Source organism: Neophocaena asiaeorientalis, unplaced genomic scaffold (assembly GCF_003031525.2).
Source record: "Neophocaena asiaeorientalis asiaeorientalis breed wild unplaced genomic scaffold, Neophocaena_asiaeorientalis_V1.1 scaffold464, whole genome shotgun sequence".
Taxonomy (NCBI): domain Eukaryota; kingdom Metazoa; phylum Chordata; class Mammalia; order Artiodactyla; family Phocoenidae; genus Neophocaena; species Neophocaena asiaeorientalis.
The window spans coordinates 437,679-445,672 of record NW_020174569.1 but is presented as its reverse complement, the minus strand read 5'-3'; positions in this window follow the sequence as shown (position 1 = coordinate 445,672).

Sequence of the window (7,994 nt, the reverse complement as noted above, 5' to 3'; positions counted from 1 at the left end):
TAAAAAAGTTAAAAAAAGAGAAACTTACAGCAAACAGTGCTCTCAGTGTAAAATATTGAATATTTTCTATCTGAGGTGAGGAATGAATTTAAAATATCCACTATTAGCTATTATTTTTAAATACATAAAAAGTAATTTTAAGTTATTTTAAGTAATAAAAAATAAAATATCAGCTTAAAAATGTGTAAAAGAAGAGCAATGTGATTAAACATTAAAATATACTCTAAAGCCTCAGAAATAAAAGTGATACTGACATTATGTCAATGACATAGCATATATGCAAAAATTTACTGAAATGAGCAAGGGACTTTAGTATTTGATAAAGCTGTCATCTTAAATTAATGGGAAAATTATGCACATAAAGAAAAATTTTCAGACAAACTTCATAAGCAATTGGAAAGGAAAAAAAACAAGCTTTGATAACTCACAGTATATACTAGGAAAAATTCCAAGTGGTTTTATGATTTAAATCTGAACCATAAAAACATGAAAGTACTAGGGCGAAACATAGGTAAATTATTTTATACACTAGGTGTGACAAAGACTTTCTGACTATGACACAAAATCCTGAAGCCATGAAGAAGAAAGAAGACTGATAACTTTGACCATATAAACATTAAAAAATTCTGCTTAGCAAAAAGCACCATCACAAAATGAACAAATTTAAGTTTGTGAAATGCTACATCTCCCAAGTTGAAGCCTCCTGCTACTGTAAAGGCAAACAGCATGTAAGCTAACTTTAGGAAAAGACCAATCTCATCTCAAATACCAACAAGTTTTGCTACTCACTACCTATATTATCTTTGGCAAGATAATTAACTTCCCTTTGTCAAGAACTGTGAAGAGTCTAAGACTTTCCCATACTTGCAAGCCAGCAAGTTCACCTGCCACAGTTTTGTGGATTCTGGTAAATATGAGATTACTAGGTCAGCAACAAAGACGTTCATTACAAAAGGCACAGAAATCAGCATGGTTTCATGTTTGCTTCAGTTTCCCCTTGTCTCCTAAATCTCATCAGAACATGTGGAGGCAGACCCATGTAGATGCTGGGCACACAGTGGGTTTGTGTGACATCTGGGACCTTCAAGTTTACGATACTCCGATATTTTAAAGGGGCCTGCTAGCAAAACTTCTAAACAGAGGAAGATATTATCTTTATTATGTTGGTCAGTAAAAAAAAAATCTGCTCTCTACCTTGGTGAAAGATACTCTCTCTATCCTCCAATGCTGTTTGCTATACAAATATCCTTTAAAGAATAATCTGCAATAAAAGCTGATGCTAGATGTACGGAAACACCATGGAGAACAGTCTCCCAACACTCTTAGCCTTACTTGTTTCACTCATGTAATGTGGATTGTTGAGCAAGTAGCATCTGTTGCAGAGCACCAGGAGTAGAAGTCAGAACACTTCTGTCCACCTCATTTTAGTATGAGTTGCTAAGGAAAATGCAACACAGTGAAGCGCTAGATGGAACAATCCTTTAATCACATAAAGAAGAGACAAAGCAAGATCAGCTTCAGTAGTGGACATCAGTCCCTCATGGCCAGCAAGTCCCTCCCGGTCACCAACACAGGGCAATTGGTGTGCACACATCACTTTTGTGCTGTCACAGAACCAAGGATGCTGTCCCCTCCCTGCAGGGGACAGATATAGTGGTAAGGATGGCCAGGTGCCATGTAACACACACACTTAAACAAAACAACGGAACACACATTGAGTCTGAAATAGGGAAAGATAATCCCACAATGTGACCAGCCCAGCACAGTCTGTGAGGACTCTATCTCTTGGTAAGGAAATGTTCTAGGCCCAAGGGCTGAGTGGGGATTAAAAGACTGCATGCATGAGACTGCCTTTCCCAACATGATGTAGTGCAGTTACAAAATTAAAAAGGAAAATGTCTGAAAAGTGCCCAGGATCATAACAGCACCTAGTAAGTGCTCACAACACAGACACTACTATAGTTTTGGTTATAATTATATAAACTATCTTTAAAAATAAATCTATATTTTAATAGGGAACCCTCCTGCACTGTTGGTGGGAATGTAAATTGATACAGCCATTACGGAGAACAGTATGGAGGTTCCTTAAAAAACTAAAAATAGAACTACCATATGACCCAGCAATCCCACTACTGGGCATATACCTTGAGAAAACCATAATTCAAAATGATACATGTACCACAATGTTCATTGCAGCACTATTTACAATAGCCAGGACATGGAACCAACCTAAATGTCCATTGACAGATGAATGGATAAAGAAGATGTGGCACATATATACAATGGAATATTACTCAGCCATAAAAAGAAATGAAACTGAGTTATTTGTAGTGAGGTGGATGGACCTAGAGTCTGTCATACAGAGTGAAGTAAGTCAGAAAGAGAAAAACAAATACCAGATGGTAACGCACATATATGGAATCTATAAAAACGGTACTGATGAACCTAGTGGCAGGACAGGAATAAAGATGCAGACATAAAGAATGGACTTAAGGACACAGTGGGGAAGAGGAAGCTGGGACAAAGTGAGAGAGTAGCCCTGACATATATACACTACCAAATGTAAAATGGATGGCTAGTGGGAAGCTGCTGCATAGCACAGGGAGATCAGCTCAATGCTTTGTGACCACCCAGAGGGATGGGATAAGAGGGTGGGAGGGAGGCTTAAGAGGGAGGGGGTATGGGGATATACGTATACATATAGCTGTTTCACTTTGGTGTATAGCAGAAAGTAATACAACATTGTAAAGTAACTATACTCCAATAAAGATATTTTTAGAAGTCTATATTTTAAAACACACATGTTAAACTATGTTCAAATATTATTTTGCTTTCTACTATTAAAGACAGGTTTTTATTTTTATACTGAAATATAGTGCTTAGCTTTTAGTTTCTATCAATTTGTACTGGGATCCACTACTAAAGGACTTTGAGGGCTTCCCTGGTGGTCAACTCTCCCACTGAGAACAGTTTTTAAAAGTATATGTCATAGGGGGCTTCCCTGGTGGCGCAGTCATTGAGGGTCGTAAAAAAAAAAAAAAAAAAAAAAAAAAAAAAAAAGAAGCACTTTGAAACTTAACTCTTGTGTCTTCAACAGTCATAAAAAATACTTCCCACAATACCTCTAACTCCAAAATAAGTAATCAGTGTTCTACATATATTATAGAAAGAATCATAGAATCTTTTTTAAGACAGCTAGTCATATTCTGGAGGAGCTCTTTTTTATTATGTACAGAGCTAATAAAGAAATATGAGAAAGCCAGATAAATTATGATCCAAATTTTATGTAGCTGACAGAATCCTAAGGGCATGTTAAAAATAAATGGTATACATGGGAAATTAGACCTATTAATCTGAAACAGATCAGTTTGAAAAATACTGATTGGTTCAAAAAAGAAGTCACTTTTCCCAAGCTTTTCCATTTGCAGTTTGGCATGATCTAGGATTACAAAATGCTGAAAGCACCAATGTTTAATTCATCTTGAAAGTACTGGAGACTAAGCTCAGTAAAAATTCTTATAAAAGTGTAAGTACTAAATATTTAGAGCCAAAATTTGGTGTTGCTGATTGCAACTTTAAAAGTAAACAAACTCCCCATTATTAAATCCCTGGACCAGATTTAATTGTTAAAACACAACCCAAAACAGAGGTACACAGTTTAATTAGGTCTTCATGTAAATGTTGTATATTTGCATTTATAAAGGCATTAGCCCATCAGGGTAAACTGACTTAATGCTGTGCGAAAACTGCTAAAAGGCAGTGAAGAACAGCTATTTAAAAAATTAATTTAAAACAATTTCTGAATGTTCCATGGGAAAACAAAAGTCATTAAGCACTATTATTAAAATTCACAGCAGCTGTTACACAATCATGCAGCAAGTCTCCATGTTCAAACTTGCTTTCTAATATAGTGTTTTAAAATACTCTATGAGTCTATAGTTCATCATACACCAATAGGCTGCAAATAGCTTTAATTTCAATTTCTTATCAATTTATCAGATTGTTCATAGAGAAGTGTTTGCTCAACATATGTATGGGATTAACTGTTTTTGAGTTACCTTAAAGAAACCTACCAAAAAGCCTACTGTTACACCCAAACACAATCCTGCAAACAAATTGAGATTACTTCTTCCCAGCCACCTGATTTCTTTGTTCAGTGTATCCAGCCAGCCTTCAGCCCGTGAACCATAACATTCTACTGTATCTTCAGGTCACCTATGCTTTTATTTATGCTGCTTACCACCCTTAAACATTATCCAAAGTATTTGCAGTTCTCTACATAAACTGAAATGTTTGTTGAAAATATACATCTAGGCATATGACTGGCCAAACTGGGTTTGCCTAGACTTGGGTCTGGTCAGGGTCATTCCAAGATTCAAGATCATATGTTCATTTCAAAGCCACCTTCTCCCTTCTAGTAGATTTTATCATTTTGTTTTTCTTCTAAATCAGCTGCAATTTTTATTAATAGTTTTCCTCTAAAACATCTTTTCTGTACATTTGTTTTATAATAGTGTGCCCTATGTATTTCAGTAGGCTCAAACAAAAGTTTTAAAAGATAAAACCCTTTTTTAAAATGCTCATCTATACAACAATATAAGTGTATTTTATACCAATGTGTTTGTGAACGGACTCTTGCGTATATGTAAAACTGGCCCAGGATCCTGGATTTTAAGTAAGTTATAGAAAAAAAAAGGGCCCAAATAAAGTAATATGATGAAATCCTAAAAAGATTCTTAGAGTTAATTATTATGTGTTTAATAGTAATCAACTTGTTTTATAAAGATACTAAAGGTTTATGCTTCTATAAACTATCTGGTTTAATATACCTAGTCATAATTTCTTAACTATGAGCGTTTATGTGTCAATAGTTTGTTCTAGGTTAGTGCCTCAACCCCAACAAAATCTGTAGCCAGGTTTTTCTTCCATTAAAAGTATACTTCAATGTTTTCCTTTTGCTTTCTTAGAATCCAAAATGATAGACTAAAAACTTAGTAAATAAAATGTTTTCTTGGACTGTGTATTTTTAAATGTAGGATCTGTACATATTCCATATGAATCATATAGATGTTCAATTATACATGCATCTCATTTGAAATAAGATTATACATGTATATGTATATATAAATGTGTGTGTATATATATGTATAGAGAGAAGAAAAGAGAAGAGAAAAATGGAGTAAGAAATTTCCTCTGAATAGCACACAGAAGATTAAGGAACTTAACTTTAAGAATATTAATAAATTTCCACAGTGTTATACTGTTAAAGTAGGTATAAGAATTACTTTTACATATGAAGATATTCAAATTTTGAGATGTTAAGGAAGGAACCAAGGTTATTCAACACATAAATATGTTCAAAAATATAACTTATACCTCTTGATACCCAGATCATTGCTCTATCCAGTATACTCTGGCCTCAGTTAATACTAAAGTATGTAAAGATAGATATAAAAACATGAAATACTGAAATTTTTGAAGAATAAAATCTGAAATAGGAAAAAAGATCACATTCATATTTACACTAAAGTGATCCTTTGCATTACAATTATATATGATTATATATCCACAAATTGAAATATATAATTAAATTAAACAATTATCAAATATGAATATCATATATAAAAATATATGATTATCCATGAATATTATAAATATTGCTAAATATAACAGACGTACATAGTCATCCATTAACCATAAATTACAACATTTTTTTAACAAATACAGATGCATATCACCTCAGGTTAAGACATAAAACTTACCAGTGCACAATAATTCCCTCAAAAACCCTTCACAATCTTAACACCTTTCTTTCATTTCAGTAGTCATCACTCTAACATCATTCTAACATTTATGACATTAGCTTATTTGACTTTATAATTTTACACCATAAATAAATAATCGTTGCTCTTTTGAACCCTTTATAAATGGAAGGATAAGGTATGTATTTTAATTTTCTAGCTTTTTTTGTTGAACGTTATATCTTAAAGATGATTCCACACACTTCCACTTCAGGTATTTGAAGGTGGATAACTTTAGACAACTCTCCCACTGAGAACAGTTTTTAAAAGTATATGTCATAGGGGGCTTCCCTGGTGGCGCAGTCATTGAGGGTCTGCCTGCTAATGCGGGGGACACGGGTTCGAGCCCTGGTCTGGGAGGATCCCACATGCCACGGAGCAACTGGGCCCGTGAGCCACAACTACTGAGCCTGCGCGTCTGGAGCCTGTGCTCCGCAACAAGAGAGGCCACGACAGTGGGAGGCCCGCGCACCGCGATGAAGAGTGGCCGCCACTTGCCACGACTAGAGAGAGCCCTCGCCCAGAAACGGGGACCCAACACAGCCAAAAATTTTGAAGGTGGATAACTTTAGACAACTCTCCCACTGAGAACAGTTTTTAAAAGTATATGTCATAATACAAAAACCATTATCTGAAAGCATCATAGAAAGAACACAGGAATTAATCATTATAAAACAAAAACCTTAGGGAAGAAAATTTTAGGTGGGAGCTTGACAAAAATGAAGATATTCTCCTTTAGCAGTGTCTGCAAGTTCTAGTAAAGAGTATAAGTGCTTTTGAAAGACTCACAGGGCTAGGCTTAAACTGCTAAACAGAAAATATTGAAGCATCCACAGAAAAAAGTAAGATTACTGTTAACTGAGCAACGATTTAAAAAATTCAATTGGAATACAGTGGAATCTACTTTTCAAAGTTGTAAAGAGCATAACTGCCTAACTAAAATACAACATGCATACAAAATAAGTCAAGAATGATGGTGAAATAAAGATGTATTTCATTTAAGGAAAAGTGCGATAATTTGTCACTACAGATATTAACTCAAAGAAATATTAAAGGGTGTTTTTCAGAAAGAAAATGAACCCACATTTAAGATAGTAAAGAATTGATAAGGGTAAATATTCTGTAAAGTACACATTGATTTTATAAAACAACAAGAGTAATTATATCATGTGTGATTTAAAATATATATAGAATTAAAATTTTAAAACATCAATGGCTTATAAGTATGGAAGGAAGTAAAGCGTACTAAAGTCCTATATTTTCTGGTAAGAGGTTAACAACAGTAATTAACATTAGATTTTAGTTAAGAATGCATGTTATAATATATATCATAATCATAAAACAAACAGATAAAAATGTATAAGTTCTAAGCTAATATAGTTTGGAAATTGGAATAATAAAAAATATAAAAGGAGACAAGAAAAGATATTAAAAATATAAAACAAGTTAGAAAATAGAGAACAAGAGTGAGATTATAAATTTAAAACAAAAAAAAATTGAATTAAATATAAATGGAATATATGCTCCACTTAAAAAACAAAGATAGATAGAAAGTTTGGCTGTAAAAGAATAGACAAAGATATACTCTAAAAACTCTATCCCCCAGAACTTGATGTAATTATAATATCCCACTAACTAGATAGAAATGCAAGCATTACTAGGGGTAACGAGAGCATTTTATAATGATAAATAGGAAGATATGACAATTTTAAATTTGATGCCCCTACAAATAAAGCCTTAAATTATGAAAAACAAAAATATACAGATCTGCAAAGAGAAATATGTAAATTCATAATCATAGTGGAACTATTTAATACCCTTTTCTCAGTAAATATTAGAATAAGCAGATAAAAAAAATCTAAGGATTTAGAAAATATGATTGACATCCTTAACAAATTTGACTTTATTCACATAAGTAGCATATTTTATCCAACTTCAAAATACACCATTTTTTCAATGTCATATAGAGCACTTATAATATTTACCTTATTTTAGATCATAAAGCAAGTGTCAACAAATTTCAATGGATTTAAGTTTACTAAGCATGTACTCTGACCACAGTGGAACTGAGCTAGAAATTAACAACAAAAAAGATATCTAGAAAACCACCAATCATTTGGAAATTAACCAATACATGAATCCATAGATGAAAGAAGTACATTGAAAATAGAAAATCTTTTGAAATAAATGAAA